General features: G+C 45.7%; 1 protein-coding gene and 1 long non-coding RNA gene across 3 annotated transcripts in view; one reads left to right on the top strand and one right to left on the bottom strand.

Annotated features, from left to right (window-relative positions):
* ZBTB7C (zinc finger and BTB domain containing 7C) overlaps nt 1-20,466 on the top strand; it is a 238,261-nt gene that overhangs the window by 154,292 nt on the left and 63,503 nt on the right. The window lies entirely within an intron of this gene.
* The window catches only part of LOC141097540 (uncharacterized), a 46,385-nt gene that overhangs the window by 20,828 nt on the left and 5,091 nt on the right, over nt 1-20,466 (bottom strand). The window contains exons 2-3 of the long non-coding RNA XR_012233993.1: nt 17,468-17,602; nt 17,074-17,229 (exon numbers count right to left, since the gene is read on the bottom strand). This is a non-coding gene — a long non-coding RNA (uncharacterized lncRNA). The remainder of the gene's footprint in view (nt 1-17,073; nt 17,230-17,467; nt 17,603-20,466) is intronic.

Genomic DNA, 20,466 nt, shown 5'->3' on the forward strand with positions numbered 1-20,466 from the left:
TAATAAAATTTTTACCTTTTTTGCAATGTGATATTAGAGCTCGTCTAGTGGGCACAGATGTGGCTATTAAATTACAATTTTTAGGCTTGGCCTGCAATTTCTGATGAGGGTCAGCTAAGCCTTGAGGGATGCGGGAATCTGATATTGTTGACCCATCTATAGAATATGCTAAAACCCCTTAAACTCTTTGAAGACTCCATTTCTATGTTAAATGTATAGTGTTAAAGGGGGATCTCTGCTTTGGACAATCCTATCCCTGATCACAAAGGGTTCTCCTGATTGACATCCAGCAGTTGCCTGTGGGCAGGGAAATCTCTCTGTAAGTGTTCAATTTCTCTGCAGCACGTCCGCAGTAGAAATGGAGAATTACACTGTGTCTAAACAGATAAGTAGGTTGCCTGTGCAATGTAGGACAGGACAGGTCCTTGAGAGCGAGAGACGCCCTTTGCACAAAAAGTGAAGATCCTGGTATAAAACTCAAAATTTCCTAATAGGATGTAATAAATTAGGTGTCACGATGTGACTTGGCCCTGTGTGACGCGACCCAACGATCAGTCGGTCACTAAAACAACCAAGACAGAAAAGGGGACACTTGGGACACAATTTCAAAGGTGGGCCCCGCAAATAGGGAACGGGGAAATGGACACCTCCTGTGCTCTCCTAAGGAAGTGCCCTGAGCTCCTCACGTTCCCTATACAGGTTCTTTCAACCTCTTGCCGACCAGGATACCTCAGTCCCTCACTTGCCCTGCTCCTATCCCTTACTAGGGAACTGGCAAGTGCGGACCCTGGTTCCACCGCTGCACTAATAAAACACAAGGGAAAATAACGGACAGGGAAAAACAAACAACTTAGCTTTCTCTGCTGCCAATGCTCCGAGGCAGCAGAGCAAGGTACCCAAACTCAGCTTTCAGAAGAAACAGCACTGCTCCAGATAGGCTGCAAAAAGCACTGCTCCAGATAGCTCCTCTCTTCTCAAAGGTTGGATTGCAAAGGACAAGCTATCACCAACAGTCAGCTGGTGTACCAGGTGACCTTATATAGGAAAGAATGGCACCAGCAGCAATAACAGACTCACAAAACATGTAGTAACAGCAGCGGCCACCGGGGGCAAAAACTGACATTAACCCCCAATGGCCTGAAAGGAAAAAGTTTATATCAGAGCAGTCCAAACTGACACAGATCCAAAAATGGATCTTGACAGTACCCCCCTTACAATGAGGGACCTCTGGACCCTCAACACCGCACCTCACCAGAAAACCACCTACAGTGAGGATACCTAGATCCACCAGAGTTCACCTCAGCAACCACCTGACTCTCAGGTTTATGGCAAATGCGGACTGATGGAAGTGACAATAACGTATGCTCCGGAGGTGCCACAAATCTCCAGAGCGCCGACTTGGGGAATGAGTTGTATATGGGCATTACTGGGGGTAACTCCAGCTGGTAAGTCCCCAGGCCGAGGATGGCCGACACCCGATACGGCCAGATCACCCGAGAACTCCAGACCCCAGCAGCACCCTTCAACTGGATGTTTTTGGTGACCACCCATACGTACTCATTCACACACAGGTCCAGACCTGAACGTTTATTGTCACACACACGTTTGTCACAAGACGGTGAACTCTTCAAGGAACTGACAACAGAGGCGCCCCCCTGTGTCACAACAATCACACCCCCCAAATCAGAGAGGGAACCACCACCCTCCTCCGACCCCTCCTCCTACAAGGACTCCGACACTCAGGGTTAGCTTGTGGTGAGGGTTGAGACTTGCCCCTACTCCCTGGCAGCACCTCGGCTGCCCCCACTGGAGAAGAAGGGGACGGTTGTAGAAAAGCGGCAGAGACAGTAGCCCCCAGGCAACTGCCCTCACACTACTGATCCCAGCTGACTACTTCCCTAGACCGCCAATCTAATACCGGGTTGTGACTTTCCAACTAAGGGAGGCCTAAAACGATAGGCGATGGCATGCCCCTCCAAGACGTAGCATGACAGGGACTCTTCATGATGAGTCCCTTTACGCAGATGTATATTATCCACAACGTGGGTAAACCTCCCCTGGCTAAGTGGGACAGAGTCAAAGGCCTGGACGCTTAGGGGATTAGCTAGCGTCCTACACCTCAGGCCATGGGTCTGGACAAAGTGGGCGTCCACCAAATTGACTCCTGCTCCACTGTCCACAATCACCGGTATGCCCTCAGTACCCCGCCAACCACCACCTCTGCTGACAAGGTACACTGAGGAGACAAAATGGAGGAAATATACACTCCCTGGTCGCCTCCCTCCACATGACCAGGGGGATGCGGCTTCTTAGCTGGTACAGATGATTTGGCGCGCGCTGGGCAGACCCCGATGAAATGACCAATCTGCCCACAGTGAAAACATGCCCCCACACGACGAACCGCAGGCGATACCATTTGGGAACTAACTCCTCCCACTTGCATGGGTTCGTCCGTCAGCTCTGGTGTGTCCTCCTCCCTAACAAGGACTACCGGGGGCACATTTGGTGTATGCCTCTCCCTGAGGCGTCTATCCACCCGGATGGCAAGGGACATGGCGGCCTCCAGTGACCTGGGGTCGGCGTACTGCACCAGAGTATCCTGCAACTTAGGGGACAGACCCTGCACAAAATGACTCCTAAGAGCAGGGTCGTTCCACTGGGTGTCGGTGGCCCACCTCCTGAACTCTGAGCAGTACTCCCCAGCTGACCGGCCCCCCCGCTTGATTTTACGGAGTCGGGATTCTGCCAGGGAGACGCCATCAGGATCTCCATACACCAGCGCCAGAGCCACAAAACACCCGTCAACCGACCGAAAAGATGATGAAAAATCGGAAAGCAGAAGGGAGACAATAATCCCCACACGCTGTACCTCACACCGTGATGAACGGGGGCGGAGCCTGAAATATAATTTACAGGCCCCCTGAAACCCAAGAAATTTTTCTCTCCCTCCAGCAAACCTGTCAGGGAGAGATATCTTGGGTTCCAGTTGAGCCTGCACCTGAGCCAAGGCCCAGAACCCCACTAACTGCTGCAGCTGCTGCGCCACCTCACCCCACAGCACCTTAAGCTCATCAATGAGGGACTGAAACAGTGTGGCAAAGGCCTGCATTTGGGCCATGGCTCACCAGAAAAGAAACGGGAAGGTTGGTAATAATGTCACGATGTGACTTGGCCCTGTGTGACGCGACCTGACGATCGGTCGGTCACTGAAACAACCAAGATAGACAAGGGGACACAATTACAATGGTGGGCCCTGCAAATAGGGAACGGGGAAATGGACACCTCCTGTGCTCTCCTAAGGAAGTGCCCTGAACTCTCCTCACGTTCCCTATACAGGTTCTTGCAACCTGTTGCCGACCAGGATACCGCAGTCCCTCACTTGCCCTGTACCTATCCCTTACTAGGGAACTGGCAAGTGCGGACCCTTGTTCCACCGCTGTACTAATAAAACACAAGGGAAAATAACGGACAGGGAAAAACAAACAACTTAGCTTCTCTGCTGCCAATGCTCCGAGGCAGCAGAGCAAGGCACCCAAACTCAGCTTTCAGAAGAAACAGCACTGCTCCAGATAGGCTGCAAAAAGCACTGCTCCAGATAGCTCCTCTCTTCTCAAAGGTTGGATTGCAAAGGACCTGCTATTACCAACAGTCAGCTGGTGTACCAGGTGAACTTATATAGGAAAGAGCGAGTGGTCACAGCAGCAATAACAGACTCACAAAACATGTAGTAACAGCAGCGGCCACCGGGGGCAAAAACTGACATTAACCCCGATGGCCTGAAAGGGAAATAGTTTATATTAGAGCAGTCCAAACTGACACAGATCCAAAAATGGATTGTGACATTGGGTTTTTAAATTATATTACCCCATAATGTTACAAAACCTGGGATTAAAATGATCTATTTTAAGATTATATGATAGGGAGGGCACATGTAACAAATCCTTCACTACCCCAACGATAATGTGCACGCTACTATAGGGGTCTGTGTAATGTCCATAGACTTCAATGGATAGAGTTTCAGGGGGTGTCTGGGTCTCAGACGCAGCATGGCGCCCCCGCCCGATCAATCCAGCCCTGATTAAGCTGGGATATTGAGCATTTTAGTTGGGCAGGATGACTATTTTTGCAGCATTCAGACCTTACCCTAGCTTGTACTTGTACCTTGTGAAAATCAGACGAGTTAGATTAATGGCGGTTTAGCTCAGCTTTGCAGGACACTGAATGATGACAGCTACTGTATGCAATAGCAAACAATCGTCTGGCAGGGGGATTAGTGCGTCTACTGCCACACAACCTGAGGATGAGGAGGTAGAGGAGAGCACCTCGTCACATCGAGTAATGGCATCGCAGTTCTGATCATAAACGATAATGGGTCCGTGATCAGCAATCTGCATGAATGCACCGAGCGGAGGTGTGTCTCCTGGGGCAGGAAAATAAGCTAGGTAACCTGTCACTAGATCCATGCTGCCTGAACCACAGGCAGCAAGAATCGGACATTATCTGTGCGAATGCAGCATGGTATGCTTTACTTTAAAAATACTTTGAAAAGCCGTCTGAGAACTATGCGTCTTTGCTGACTGATAGAATTAAACAATCCTAGAATGTTATAGTTGGAAGGGACCTCCAGGGTCATCGTGTCCAACCCCCTGCTCACTGCAGGATTCACTAAACCATCTCAGACAGATGTCTGTCCAGCCTCTGTTTCAAGACTTCCATTGAAGGAGAACTCACCATCTCATTGCAGCCTGTTCCACTCATTGATCAACCTCACTGTCAAAAAGTTTTTCCTAATATCTAAGCTGTATCTTCTCCCTTTCAGTTTCATTCCATTGCTTCTCGTGTTTCCATGTACAAATGAGAATAATGATCCCTCTAAACTGTGACAGCCCTTCAGATATTTTTAGACATCTATTAAGTCTCCTCTTAGCCTTCTGTTTTACAAGCTAAACATTCCCAGATCCTTTAACTGTTCCTCGTAGGACATACTTTACAGTCCCCTTATCATCCTTTTTAGCTCTTCTCTGAACTTTCTCCAGTTTTTCATTGTCTTTTTTTAAAATGTGGTGCCCAGAACTGGATTCAGTATTCCAGATGAGGCATGACCATGGAGGAGTGGAGGAGGATAATTACTTCACGTGATCTAGACTGTATGCTTCTCTTAATACATCCAAGAACTGTGTTTGCCTTTATTGCTGCTGCATCATACTGTTGACTCATGTGCAGTCTGTGCTCTATTAGTATATCCAAGTCTTTTTTACATGTGCTGTTGCTTAGTTCTATTCCTCCCATTCTATAGATGTAATTTTCGTTTTTCTTGCCCAGATGTAGAACCTGGCGGATTCCACTTTCCTTGATTGACAGGTATCTGACTGTGAACACACAGAGGAAGAAGAGACCTGTCAGACAAATGGAACATAGTATTGAATAGCTGCCCAGATACCACATCGGACTAGTCAGCTGATACATAGGAGCCAATTCATCAAGCTCGGCAATGTTCACGCTGGTCTTGATGAGGGACGTGTGGGAGTCAAACGCTCCTGATTCTCTATGTGACTGCAAAGTATTAGATTTGCATACATGCGGTCACATGCAGACTAGATGTTCGTGGTGAGGCTGTACACGTCTAGTCGGAAAGTGGTTGAGAAGGTGCAAATTGTATACTTGTGGTCAAATGACTGCTGGTTCCCTGCATCGGCACTGGAGAATTCTGATAGTGTGATGTGTGCGCTCTGTGAAGATTCACAAGTCTGCAGTCACATAGAGTGACTGCAGACTTGAACCTCAAGCCTGGACAACGCCATTAAGAGGCACCTCTTAGGGTATGTTTCCATGGGCCGGAATCCCTGCGCTTTGGACACATCGGATACCCCGCTCAGCCCTAAGCGCCGCCCTCTGTTGTACGAGTGGTGATTCCGGATGTGTTCAAAAAACTGCAGCCATGGCTTCTTATAAGTAGCTGCCTGGCACTCTGGAAATTAAAATGGTGAAGGCCCACAAAGCAGGAGAAGGCTATAAAAAGATAACAAAGTGTTTTCAAGCTGCCCTTTCTAGTTTGAAATGTAACTAAGAAATGGCAGTTAACAGAAGTGGAGGTCAAGATATGGTCTGGAAGATTAAGCAAAATTTCAGTGAGAGGATTGCTAGAGAGGCAAATCAGAACCCCCCGTTTGACTGCAAAAGACCTTCAGAGAGATTTAGTAGACTCTTGAGTTGTGGTACATTATTCTACTGCACAAATATGGCCTTCATGGAAGAGTTAATCAGAAGAAAACCTCTCCTGTGTCCTCACCATAAAATTTAGAGTCAGAAGTATGCAAAAGAACATCTAAACAAGCCTGATGCATTTTGTAAACAAGTCCTGTGGACTGATGAGGTTAAAATAGAAATCTTTGGCCACAATGATCCAAGGTATGTGTGGAGAAAAAAGGGCACAGAATTTCAGGAAAAGAACATCTCACCATCCATTAAGCAAGGGGGTGGATCACTCATGCTTTGGGGTTGTGTTGCAGCTAATGGCACGGGGAACATTTCACGGTTAGAGGGAAGAATAGATTCAATGAAATTTCAACATTTCTTGATACAAACATAACTCCATCTGTAAAAAAGCTAAAGGTAAAAAGAGGCTTTCTTCTACAAATGGATAATGATCCTAAATACACGTCACAATCCACAATAGACGACCTTAAAAGGCGCAAGCTGAAGGTTTTAGGCTATGTGCCCACGTATGCAGAAAAAAAACGCACTTCTTCCCAGTGCCTTCTGGGATAAGTGAAGAGTCTCCGCGAGCTCAAGATCACTGGGTTTTGGCCGTTGCAGCTGAAAAGAGGAAATCGGAGAAACCAGGGGAAGAGTCTTGAGGAGATCATTTGCATATTCCCAGTGCCTTCTGGGATAAGTGAAGAGTCTCCGCGAGCTCAACGATCACTGGGTTTTGGCCGTTGCAGCTGAAAAGAGGAAATCGGAGAAACCGCGCGCCTGTCGGCGCGCGAATTTTGGCTCATCTTTCATCTTTTTAAGAAATCTCAAGATGGAAGAGGCCAGGAGCCATTTGGTGAGCTGCATTTCTTGCTACATGTTCACAGATTTACCAGTGGAAAAGCCAAACTTCACATGCCACAAATGCAAGCTTGTGTCCCTGTTGGAGGAAAAGTTGCAAAATCTCGAAGAGAGGTTAGCTACGTTGAAGATCATTAAGGAAGGTGAAGAGTTCTTGGACAGAGCAGAATTATCTCTTCATGTTACAGAAAGAGAAGAAATTCAAAGTGCACCTGAAGAAACAGAAGAATGGAGACATGTGACCCAGAGAAGCAGGAGGATCAGGAGGCAGTCAGCACCCATACTGCTCAGAAACCAGTACCAGGCTCTCACGCAGGAAAACGATGAAGAAATACATCAGGATAAGACTTTGCCAACAAACAGCAACCTTGTACGCCTTCAGAGTCCTCCTGGATGGAGAAAGAAAAATGTTGTGAAGAAGAAACGGAGAGTGGTGGTCATGGGGGATTCCCTGTTGAGAGGAACAGAGGCCGCTATCTGCAGACCGGATATAACTTCAAGAGAAATGTGCTGTCTTCCAGGTGCAAAAATTAAAGATGTGTCTGACAGGATATCAGGACTCTTCAGACCTACAGATGACTACCCATTCCTGCTACTACATGTGGGGACAAATGACACCGCAAGAAACGACCTGGAAACCATCTGCAGAGACTTTGAAGACTTAGGCAAGAAAGTGAAAGAACTGGGAGCGCAGGTGGTCTTCTCTTCCATCCTCCCAGTGGATGGCCATGGAACAAGGAGGTGGAATAAGATTCTGCAGGTGAACAACTGGCTACGTCGATGGTGCCGTCAGCAACGATTTGGATTTCTGGATCACGGAGTGAACTACTTATACGATGGACTACTTGCTAGAGATGGGGTGCACCTTACGAAGACTGGAAAGCAGGTATTTGGAAGTCGCCTTGCTACACTTGTAAGGAGAGCTTTAAACTAGAACAACATGGGAAGGGAAGCAAAAGACCAGAAAAAGCCATACACCTGACAAATGCTACTGAGAACTCTGCTATTAGAAGTGGAAAGGAAGAACAAAGACGAAAGAATCTAATTAAAAAAAATATTGGAGAAAGAGAAACCAATCACAAACTAAAATGTTTCTATACTAATGCACAAAGCATGGGCAACAAACAAGGAGAATTGGAACTACTAACACAGGAAAAGAAATATGATGTCATTGGAATCACTGAAACTTGGTGGGACAATACACATGATTGGAATACAAGACTAGAAGGATACAACTTATTTGCAAGAAACAGACTTGATAAACGAGGAGGGGGTGTCGCATTGTATGTTAGAAACGCGTATATCTGCACAGAGATTGAAGCTTCAGAGACTGGGAGTTCTGTGGAAACTGTTTGGGTAAGAATACAAGGACAGAACAATGGAACAAAGAAAAGTCAAAGATGCTATAGGATTTTTACAGGATGAAAATGATGAAATGGTAAGACAGGATGTTGAGAAGGCTGAACTTTTAAATTCCTATTTTGCATCCGTTTTCTCTCAGAAAGGAAATGTAACATCAACTGCTATTCACTGTCCTATTAAGGGAATAGAAGAATCCAGGATATCTATAAACAGAAAGATAGTGAGGAAACACTTAGCTAACCTAAATGTATTCAAGTCTCCAGGTCCAGATGAATTACACCCCAGAGTACTGAAGGAGATAGCAGAAGAAATTTTTGAACCCCTCTCCATAATCTTTGAAAATTCTTGGAGAACAGGAGAAGTGCCAGAAGACTGGAGAAGAGCAAATGTTGTTCCTATCTTCAAAAAGGGGAAGAAGGTGGACCCAGGCAACTATAGGCCGGTGAGTCTGACTTCTATACCAGGAAAGATCTTTGAACAAATTATTAAACAACATGTATGTCAATACCTGGATAAGAATGAAGTGATTAAACAGAGTCAGCATGGGTTTGTAACTAATAAGTCATGTCAGACTAATTTAATTTCCTTCTATGATGGTATTACTGATTGGGTGGATCAAGGAAATGCTGTAGATATAGTATATCTTGACTTCAGCAAAGCATTTGACAAAGTCTCTCATACAATCCTTATTGAAAAAATGACTAAGTATGGAATGGACAAGGCAACTGTTAGGTGGATTCACAACTGGCTTAGTGATCGGACCCAAAGAGTGGTCGTAAATGGCTGCACATCCAGTTGGAAGAATGTCTCAAGTGGGGTACCACAGGGCTCTGTCCTGGGCCCTGTATTGTTCAACATCTTTATCAACGATTTAGATGAAGGAATTGAGGGTAAACTGATTAAATTTGCTGATGACACAAAGCTAGGAGGGATAGCTAATACTAGAGAAGAGAGAGAGAGGATTCAAAAAGATTTAAATAAACTGGAGAAGTGGGCAGCAACTAACAGAATGGTTTTTAACAGGGAGAAATGCAAAGTACTACATCTGGGCAATAAAAATGAAAAAAGTATATATAGAATGGGAGGAATAGGGCTAAGTGACAGCACATGTGAAAAAGACTTGGGTATACTAATAGATCACAGACTGAATATGAGTCAACAGTGTGATGCAGCAGCAAAAAAGGCAAATGCAATTCTAGGATGTATTAACAGAAGCATACAGTCTAGATCACGTGAAGTAATTATTTCCCTCTACTCCTCTTTGGTCAGACCTCATCTGGAATATTGTGTCCAATTTTGGGCACCACATTTTAAAAAAGACATCAACAAACTGGAGCAAGTTCAGAAAAGAGCGACCAGAATGGTGACCGGTCTGCAAACCCTGTCTTATGAGGAAAGGTTGCAGGATTTGGGAATGTTTAGTTTGCAAAAGAGAAGACTGAGAGGAGACTTAATAGCTGTCTACAAATATCTAAAGGGCTGTCACATTGTAGAAGGATCAACTTTATTCTCATTTGCACAAGGAAAGACTAGAAGCAATGGGATGAAGCTGAATGGGAGGAGACACAGATTAGATATTAGAAAAAACTTTTTGACAGTTAGAGTGATCAATGAGTGGAACAGGCTGCCACGAGAAGTGGTGAGTTCTCCTTCAATGGAAGTCTTCAAACAGAGGCTGGACAGACATCTAACTGGGATGATTTAGCGAATCCTGCTTTGAGCAGGGGGTTGGACCAGATGGCCCAGGAGGTCCCTTCCAACTCTACGATTCTATGATTCTATGATTCTATGAGGAAAAATGTACTTTTTTTTGCATCTTTTTCTGCATTTTTCCACGTTTTTTTCGCGTTTTTAACGCGATTTTCGAGTGCAAAATTCAAGCACTTTCCAAGCGATTTGAAGCATCGCTTGGAAAGTGATTGACAGGTTGGTCACACTCGTCAAACATAGTGTTTGACGAGTGTGACCAACTTTTTACTATTGAGGCCGCCTATGCAGCATCAGTAGTAAAAGATAGAATGTTAAAAATAATAAAAAAAATAAAAAATTGTGTTATATTCACCTTTCGGCGTCCCGAGCAGCCTTCCCGGGCCTCAGCGACGCTTCCGTTCCCAGTAATGCCTTGCGAGACCTTTGATGACGTAATGTCTCACGATACTGTAGCAATCTCGTGAGGAATAGGGACCGCTACAGTATTCGCGGGACCGCGACGTCATCAAAGGTCTCGCAAAGCATTACTGGGAACCGGAGCATCGCTGAGGCCCGGGAAGGCTGCGCGGGACGCCGGAAGGTGAATATAACCCGATTTTTTATTTTTTATTCTTTTTTTACAGGGATATGGTACCCAGAGCCTGGAGGACAGTCTCCTCTCCTCCACACCGTGGGTACCATCCGCATATGAGCCGCTCACTTTGTGCATGGTGGGCATAGCCACATGCGGGAAGTAAGCTGATCTCATGCATTCCTATGGGTGCGGAATCGCGGCAATTCTTTTCGGAATTGCGGCGATTCCGCAAAAAGAATGAGCATGCTGCGTTTTTTTCCGCAATGCGATTCTGCCGCAGAAAAAAAACGCAGCATTAGCCCAGCATGTGCAGAATGCCATAGGAATGCATGGAGTGCATTCTGTATGTGTTTTTTAAGCGTTTTTGCGGCGAAAATTGCGGCAAAAACGCTTAAAAATCACAACGTGTGCACACAGCCTGACAATGGCCCTCACAGTCCCTTGATCTGAGCGTCATTGAAAATCTGTGGCTAGCCCTCAAAACAGCAGAGGATGCAAGACGATCCAGGAATTTCACAGAACAGGAAGAATTTTCAAAGGAAAAATGGATGAAAATCCCTCAAACAAGAATTGAAAGACTTGTGGGGGTGCTACTTTTTGCCTAAAATACAAAAGGAAATGTGTCACCTTTAACTTTTTCCCTTTTAGAGATCATTTCATTTTCAACTTGCTGAACTATTCACAATTAAAGTATAAAAGTAATTCTGACCAGGAATATCCAAACTTTTTCATGCCACTGTAGATCATTAGTGACATCAATGAGAAGGGAAGTAGCTATCTTGTTCTTTTTTTGGGGGGAGGAGGGGTTGATAAATAAACAGTTTCTGGAATTAATCAAGACTTATATGGCAGTTTTCCAGCAAAAAGTAGTCCCAAATTTTGGTACAGACTGCTTTGAGCAAAAAGATTCCACCTTTGATTTGACACTGTAGGTGGGGCCAAAAACATGTTACAGATTTACTATATTTTACGCTGAATGATGGTGTGGATTTCATTTTGTGGTCCACAGCTCACAGATGCACCGTATTTATTAAGATAAGGACACCTGTGAATAAATTTGGTGTACTTTACTCCAATCTTAGTCAATTCCCCCCAATATATCTGGCAGTCAGGGACCTGCAGTACCTCTAGCGAGATGGGAAACATTGAACACTAAACCCTGTGATGATGCGATCTATTGTTCCCAGTTAGGCCTCTTTCACACATCAGGTTTTCGCCGTCAGGCGCGATCCGGCGCTTTTGACAGAAACCGGATCCGGCGAAATGCAATGCCGGATCCGATTTCCCCCCAATTGACTTGCATTTGCGCCGGATCGCGCCGGATGGCCATGCGTTTCATCCGGTTTTCGCCGGATCCGGCAATGTGTCGCGATCCGGCGTCTGGAAAAAACGGCTACTGTAACGTTTTTTGTCTCCGGCGAAAAAGCCGGACACGCCGGATCCGGCGCGTCCGGCTTTTTCACACAATGAAAGCCTATGAGCGCTGCAATGCGCCGGATCCGGTTTTTTGGTCTGAGCATGCTCAGTAGCTCTGCCCACAGGAGATATATAAAAGCAAGACAATGGGACCCTCAGCCACACCCAACATGCCACCCAAGCCAAGAACCAGGAGCAGGAGAAGGCAGCAGACATCTGCAGCAGCAGCACCATCAGCACCACCACAAATGGAGCAGCAAATGGAACATGCTGAGGAGGGGAGTCCAGCAGCAGATGAGAGACGGTAATTATCAAATCCCCCATTCCTCCAAACTAGGGCCATGGAATATCAAGATATTCATTGGCCCTTTGTTTCTCTTTATTCAACAGCCGCCAAAGAGATGCAGCAGCAGCAGCAGCAGAAATGGCATCACTGGCAGCAGCAACAGCAGCAGCAATACCCACAGCCATGGAGTCTGGCCATCAACAGGACAGCACATCTTCTTCTGGGAGCCCTCCCTCGCATCGTCAGCGTTTGACGGTAAGTTTTTATTTCCAAAATCCATCATCTCTGTAATATATGTCTATTCATTGCCTTTTATTTCAAAACAGGAATCACAAGATGAAGAGGAGCTCCCAGAAGAAGAAGGAAGGGGTGGACAGACACCTGGAGTGGGCTCACAATTGGTAAGTTTTTTGCATCAAACGCAGAAACACAACATCACACTACACACAACACATAGAAAACAATGTTCTGCAGACCACACACAGCAAACAAATGCCTACATCCAAAGACATAACATTTTTTGTTTTCTTCTCTAGTCTTCCCAATCTGGTGCTCGGCCAAGAGGTCCTCGCAGTGCCTCCCAGGGTCGTCGGCAGCAACGCGGCGGTCACCAGCGTGTAAGTATAAATATTTTTGCTTTGGTTTTTTTGCACTTTTTATTTCATTTCTTTTGTGGAGGCTAATTATGTTATTTTTGTCTTTTTCTTTAACAGCCTTCACAGCGTGCTCCCGACTCTGACGGTGAGGATGGAGGGATTGATGTGGACCGCCTCATCGATCTCGTCAGAGAAAGGGAGCCGCTCTGGAATATGGCTGACCGCCGCCACGCTGACCTGATCGTTACCCGACGACTCTGGGAGGAAATCTGTTCGCTCCTTGTGGGCCGCTGGGAGGACCTCGATGTTCGGGCCCAGATTAAAGAGCGTAAGTATATACAGTACCGGTTGCTTGATGTAAACCAGTGTTTCCCGAACTCCAGTCCTCGTGGTCCCCACGGATCATGTGTTCAGGATTTCTATTTACTATGGAAATCCTGAAAACATGACCCCTGGGGACCATGAGGACTGGAGATTGGGAAACACTGATGTTGTATACTAACCACTCCTTTCTCGTTTCAGGGAACAGAATTGTGAATCGGTGGCGGTCTGTGAGGGATCGTTTCAAGAAGGAGTTCAATAAAGAGATGCGGGCCCCGAGTGGATCTGGAGGACGCAGGAGCAAGTACAAGTACGCACAAGCCCTGTCGTTCCTCCGGGAAACAATGCTCACCAGAAGGTAAATATTACACACCACATGTGAAACAAATGTTAGATGTAACTTTTTTTTTTCAGCCAGGGCCATACCATGTCAGTATTTTAATTGTTTTTTTTTCTCTTTATTCCACAGCACGGTGAGCAGCACTCGGGAGCCTGCACGATTGGACCCTTCTGAGGCGATCCCTGAGGAGACCGGCACCGAGGGACACTTCGACCGCCCCGGTACATCTGCACCTTCCCACACATTCGACCCATCTGTCCCATCCACCAGCACAGGAGCATCGTGGCCGCCTACATTACATGAAGCTGCTGGTGAGGAGATCGCTTTCCCTTTACCCCACCCTTCTGCCCCTGCCACCTCTAGTACACCTGCGGGTACTGGGCGGCAGCGGCAGAGGGGTCAGGAAAAGAGTTATGCGCAAGAGTTCTTGCATCTGAATGCATCTTTCCAGAACTGTCTAAAAGTCTTGTCAGAGCAAATCTCCGCAGGCTTTCAGCAGATCAACTCCAGCATTCTGGAGGTGAAGACACTTCTGCAAACCATGCATTCAGAAGCAAGATCTTCGCCAAACCACACCTTTTTCAGGTCTGTTGTGGAGCGCATGGAAACACTATCTCCTACCCAGCAGATGCATGTAATGCATTCGTGCCACGGTGCTCTACAGCAGGTTACCTCCCAACCTCCACCTCCCACCACTGTAGTTCCTCCACCTGCACCCCCTCCAGCCACTTTCCATCCTCCCCCTCCTATTACATCTGCACCCCCTCCAGCCACTTTCCATCCTCCCCCTCCTATTACATCTGCACCCCCTCCAGCCACTTTCCATCCTCCCCCTCCTATTACATACCAGCAACCTCACCAGTACCAGCAACCTCCCCAGTACCAGACATCTCCCCACTTCCAGCAACCTACCCCGTACCAAACTCCTTCCCCGTACCAAACTTCTTCCCCATACAACTTTCCATCAACATCATCTGCTCCTACAGTCCCTGCCCAACCCTCCACTCCACCGCCCACCACCTCTTCTGCCTCCCACATGTCCACCCATTCTGTAGCTTTTTCCACACCTTCACCTCTAACTGTTCCTTCCCCACCACGATCCCAGTCCTCTCTCCACACACCCAGTGTCGAAGTGTCCCGCAGCCCCTCCAGCCGTATTTCCACCCCACACTACACAGATTTATGATGTGTTTTGTAATAAAAATGCCCATTGGGTTTAAAACCTTTATTAAAAAAGTTTTTTGCACTTTAAAAACATTTTTCCAAAAAAAAAAAAAATTTTAAATAAAAGTTAAATTATCGTTTCACAATGGTTGTCTGTCATTTCTTTCTGCGGCGAACTATGTTTAAAAAAAAGGTTAAATACAGGGTATTTCAAAGGTAAAAAGGTTCTCAAAACCAGGTATATAACTGTGGGTAAATTTTAGCTTTTTGCCACAGTTGTGTTCCTGGTTGTGTTTGAAGCAAAGTATTTCACCTAAAAAGTTGTGTTTATTGTTGGTGATTTCCTAACAATGTACACAACTTTTGTTAAAAGGTGAAATACTTTGCACAAAACACAACCAGGTACACACCTGTGGCCTAAAGCTAAAAATAGTAAGACCATGACAAGATAGCCAACTTTGGTTGGCAAAGGTATATACTGTTGGTCCAGAAGGTACACAAGTTTGGTTAGGGCACAAATCTTTCACACTCTGTCATCCTGCCAGTGTACTCTGCCTTGAGGGTCAATTTTAAAAACCGGATCCGGCGTAATCCGTCGAAAAACGGATAGAAAAACGGATGAACCGGATGAGACGGATCCGGTTTTGTCTGTCAAGAACAAGACGGATCCGGCAGAAAACCTGATCCGGCACATCAGGTTTTACAAAACATTTGCCGGATCCGGCATTCCGGCACGACGCCGGATCACGCCTGACGCCGAAAACCTGATGTGTGAAAGTAGCCTTATCTGACACTTCGGTCTGGACAGAGACTGATCTTATTGTTCTTTAGTAGGATGGATGACAGAAAGCTCTTGCCCAATTTGTATTACTCTCTCACATATACACTATAAGGACATAAATATTGGGATTCCTCCACATTTCCCTCCAGGAGCTTTTCTGACCTCTCATCCTACATCCATAGACAATAATAGAGTCTTCCCCTCTGCAGATATAACGGCTCCCACTCTTCTGGGGAAGATTTATAAGAGATTTGGGGAATTTTTACCCCTTCATCCAGGAGAGCATTGGTGAGGTGAGACCCTGATGTTGGGGGGAGGTCACTCCATTATAGGCATTGGATGGGGCTTAGGTCTGCTCTCTGTGTGGCCGCTCATGTTCTTCCCCGTCCATGTCTGTATGGAGCTTGTGCACTGGGCACAGTCATGGGGGACAGAAAAGGGTCTTCACCAAACTGTTCCCACAAAGCTGAATTGTCTACAATGCCTCTTGTCACTGCACAGAACACGTCTCCTCCAGAATCCAGTGGTGGTGACTTTACACCACTCCATCCGATGCTCGGTTTGTGCTTGGTGATGTAAGGTTGCATGCAGCTGAACGGACTACTTACCCTGCTGGCTCCTATTACGGGGCCGCGCTGGTATCAGTGACCTCTGCACCACCAGCCGATCTGTCACTTTAGTAAAATCAGACAGCATGGCAGGGGACGAAGATCTTACACCGGGGACGTTGGGCCGGATGCTGTACACCAGGATCAGTGGGGGTCTGGATGTTATATACTGGGATTAATGGGACCTGGTATTATACACAGAGTCACTGAGGGCAGATGGGGAAATGGGACTGAATTGGAAACCTGAATTCAATTATTAGAAGGTATGTTCGATACTTTTGTCCATATAGTTTTGGTCCTAAACACCCAGAAACATTTCCGTACATGGTACATGGGGTGAGTGATATGATCCTCTCCCCTTACTGCTCTGTTGCACTTCTAAAAGCCGCTGACGTTAGATTTAGTGCCCTTAAAGGACTATCCATGCTCAGTCGATAGTTATCAAATAAAATTTCAAGGGGCCGCAGAGCTTGGCCTTCTCCTTGGGTAGCCCTCCACATTCGTGTGTTAGCGGGCAGTGCCAAACATAGCATTGCAGTGAAGTGACGCTCAGGCCGACTGCTGAAATCACTGGGTTCTTACGGATCAAAAAGGGAGCCTGTGCCCAAAAATTGTGTTGGACCTTATACCAGTATGGTCTATTAGAACATTCAAAGGGGATTAATAAAAGCAGTCATAGCTCGTAATACTGCAAGCTCGAAGATGAATATACATGCATGTGGGTGATGAGGGCGCGCTGCGTTCTGAGGTCATCGTGCTTCTTCCCATCTGTGGGTCACATGATCTAATAATTCTAGCCCCTTCCCGCATGCCTTACAGCTATACAAACACACCCAAAAACAAAATAAACACACCGCACCTAGTGGATAAGGCCAAATCATGTATTTAACCTTCCTCCATAAATCATTTCCAATCGACACCGTACACGTGGAAGACAAATCATATCTTTAACTCATCTCTGCTGTTGGATGAGGTCAGTTCGGAGCTCCCGTAGCCACAGGTTCTTCCATAGTGTCTACAGAAGAAGAAAAATACATTGAGGATCCTAGATAGATATATAGCAGATCAACGGAAGGCACATCAACGTAGATGATAGGACTAAACAGCCCATATACCAAGCACAGTGACTTTTCGTAAAGCCCAAGAACATGACTTTCTTCACCCAAATTCAAAAAAAAGTGCACATGGATGCAAAAGGAGAAAGGGCCACCACCAACAACAAACATTTTGCTATCCTTCTATTGTGACTTAACCTTCTCAAAGCGTAAAATGCTTATCTGGCTCTCAGCCACCAACTTGGCTGCCACCACAGTGTCCACCCCGAGTCAAGACCCGTTACACCAATGAATGTTGAGTTCTTGCTTCCGTAAGGCTTCTTTCCAGTAAAGCTGCATGAGAAAATATGAAAAATTGCTCTCCTCCAGAAGGAAGAAACTGTCTGTCTAATGCCACCCACTCTGTATATCAATATCTGACCCACTGACTAAACAGTGCCCATACGGTATATACCCACCTTACAGTGACTACATAGTTCCATACAGTCTCCATTTGTGATTTCTATAAAGTCCCATAATAGTAAGGTCATACAGAGGCCAGATGCCTTTGGGCCACAAAGAGTCTAATTATTACTGCCAGTGAAGTTGGCAAATAACAGCGTTATCTGTTGCTGGGGTGGCCGACTCTTCTTGATACTTGTTATCGAATCCATGAAGTAGACACAGTTGGTACCTAACACAAATTCATTGTCATAATCCAGTCCGGGTTTTGAGTCCTGTCTCCCCTTTGCCTGGCCTTGTTTTGGGTTCAGGTTTGCTATTTCTTCCTGCTGCGTCCTGCAGGCCATGTCAGTTATATTTTCTGCCTATGGCTTGAGTATCTGACTCTGGTAGTACCCGGATTTGTCATGCTGCATTTTCTGACGTTGTCCGTGTCTGTTCCTCCCTCTCTGCCCATCCTGTCTTAGTGTTTCCTGATTGCTTTTGGATATTCCCGGTGTTTCACTCGGCTTTGACTCTGACTTAACATTGCCTCCGGTCCCTAATACTTCTGCCTTTTGTTTGGTATTGACCCTTTGGCTCTCCACTGACTCTGTGCTTGTTTTTTTCCCTTTGTACTGCGTGACAGTCTAGGTTTTGACTCGGCTTGTTTGACTATTCTGCTGCCACCTGGTGGTAGCTTCGCTGCAGCACTGTAGGTCTGCTCTTGCTGACTTGTTACTATCCTTCCACTCTATTGCCATCTAGTGGAGGTTGCAGTTACCTGCATAGCTGCAGCATGGCATTCATGGTCAACAATGAAGAAGTTTGGAGAAAAGTTCCTTCAACTCTTCTCCAAAAGTCTTGATTGTTAACTGTGAACAGACGTTAAGGAGCCAACTATCTATTCCATTGATTTGAGAACAAGTATCAAGAAGAGTCGGCCATATCAGGTGAATAAAATCCATACTGGGTGGCTTGACCTTTCTCTAATGCTAATTTTTAGACTATTCAGTGGGACGTCATCCTACCTAGTAGAAATGAGATTGCAGAATAGCCACCAGACATTCAGCTCAAAATAGCCATCAGGAATAGTGTATATACATTGTCCCTCATCAGTGTGGAGTAGGATTCTGGCTACTCCACACTGATGAGGGGCAACACCCCGAAACAGCTGTCTGTGGATGGATACCTGGCCTTGGTATTTCCCTTGTCATATCTGTAAACTCGTAAAGAGCTGGATATTGACTTAAAGGGCCACTTAATATGGTGGTAATGGTGGTTTCCGAAAGGAGCCACTCCTTGGCTGGGTCCTTCCCTGGAGGAAGATCTGGCTAGTCCCGTGTTTGAGACTCTTAAATGAGGCTCCACGGACTTTATTTGCATATTGATGTTTGACACTTGGCCCATCTTTCCCCTTTCTCCTCCACTCTCCCCTTTTTTAGTAGTGAGTGCATTTCTGACTGCGCCTTATTTCCACCCAGATTGCAATCACTTATTCAAAGCTATGTAATATAGCAAAAAGTTGACAACTTTTGCAAAAAGACAGCATGTAGTGATGAGCGAACGTGCTCGGATGAGGTTTTAGACTTTTTGACTCCAGAAAACTGGTGCAAAGCCATTAGTAACTTCCCCACCCCCATGTGTGCTATGAGCAGACGTAGATTGCTGCCACATTTTGTTCCCTTTTCTGGCTTCAGGCATATTACATCTAGATTAAACATGCCCAGAGGAAATTTTGCACAATTTGTGACCTTTTTGCTGCTTTTTCTGTGACTTTTTTTTGCATTAACTGAATAATAAATGTTGTCCTGTAGATTTTAAGATCTCCAGGGAAAAGTCTTCATTCCCTCGTCTTGTACGTCGGTCATTAACCTACGTTGTAGGCTGCATTATATTATTTTCAAAATTTTGCCAAAAAATGAAAAAAAAATTAGGAGGCCCAAGTGCAAACTACAATTACATCAGCATATTCAGTAAATTTCAATACATGTGATTGGGGGATGACAGGGTCAATACTGGATTGGTGGAAGGATCTCCGGGGTTCAAGGGCTGAAAGTAGTTGCCTTGTCTCGGGTGCTCTACTGTTAGAGATAGCTATGGGGTCATAGGCTACAGGAGTTTCCATGCTTAAAGGGAACCTGTCAGCATGTTCCAACACATGGAATTAGTGGTATGGCCGTCTAGGAGCTTGTCTTACAATAAAAATGACACCTTTCTTGTAGAGATCCGATTTATCGGTCAATTTAGTGTAAAAGCCGTATGCAAATCAGGCTGGAGATGCAGATGTCAGCATGCTTAAAAGAAGCTGTGTTAAGTGCACCGACACGCCCTCAGTGCACTTCCAGCCTGATTTGCATACTGCTTCAACGCTAAATTTCTCATGACCGACACATCGGATCTCTACAAAAAAGGTATCGTTTTTATCGGGGAACAATCAGCTACACAACCAGGTGCCGAAAGAGTGAGGACTGAAGAGATGAAGACCGGAGTCAGAAGGAGGGAGCTGTATAGAAATAATTTAAATAATTAATAGCAGTTTTCTAATTTGTAAATGTATTTTTTGAAGGATATGAATTGATTTTTCCCTTCTGAATTCGAAGTTCGGAAGATTCCTTCATATTTGAGTATGAATGGCACGGAAGTAGCAGCTGAATCTGGGGCGAAACGTTTCTTCCCAGTATAATGGAGGGGGTCACACAATGGTTTTCTCCGCATCTGAGAAAAACTCTGCGATTATTCTGATCAAATTTTAATCAGAATGGCATCAGTTTTTC

The sequence above is a fragment of the Dendrobates tinctorius genome, unplaced genomic scaffold, assembly GCF_039654945.1.
Source record: "Dendrobates tinctorius isolate UK_male_01 unplaced genomic scaffold, ASM3965494v1 ptg000085l, whole genome shotgun sequence".
In the NCBI taxonomy this organism is placed as follows: domain Eukaryota; kingdom Metazoa; phylum Chordata; class Amphibia; order Anura; family Dendrobatidae; genus Dendrobates; species Dendrobates tinctorius.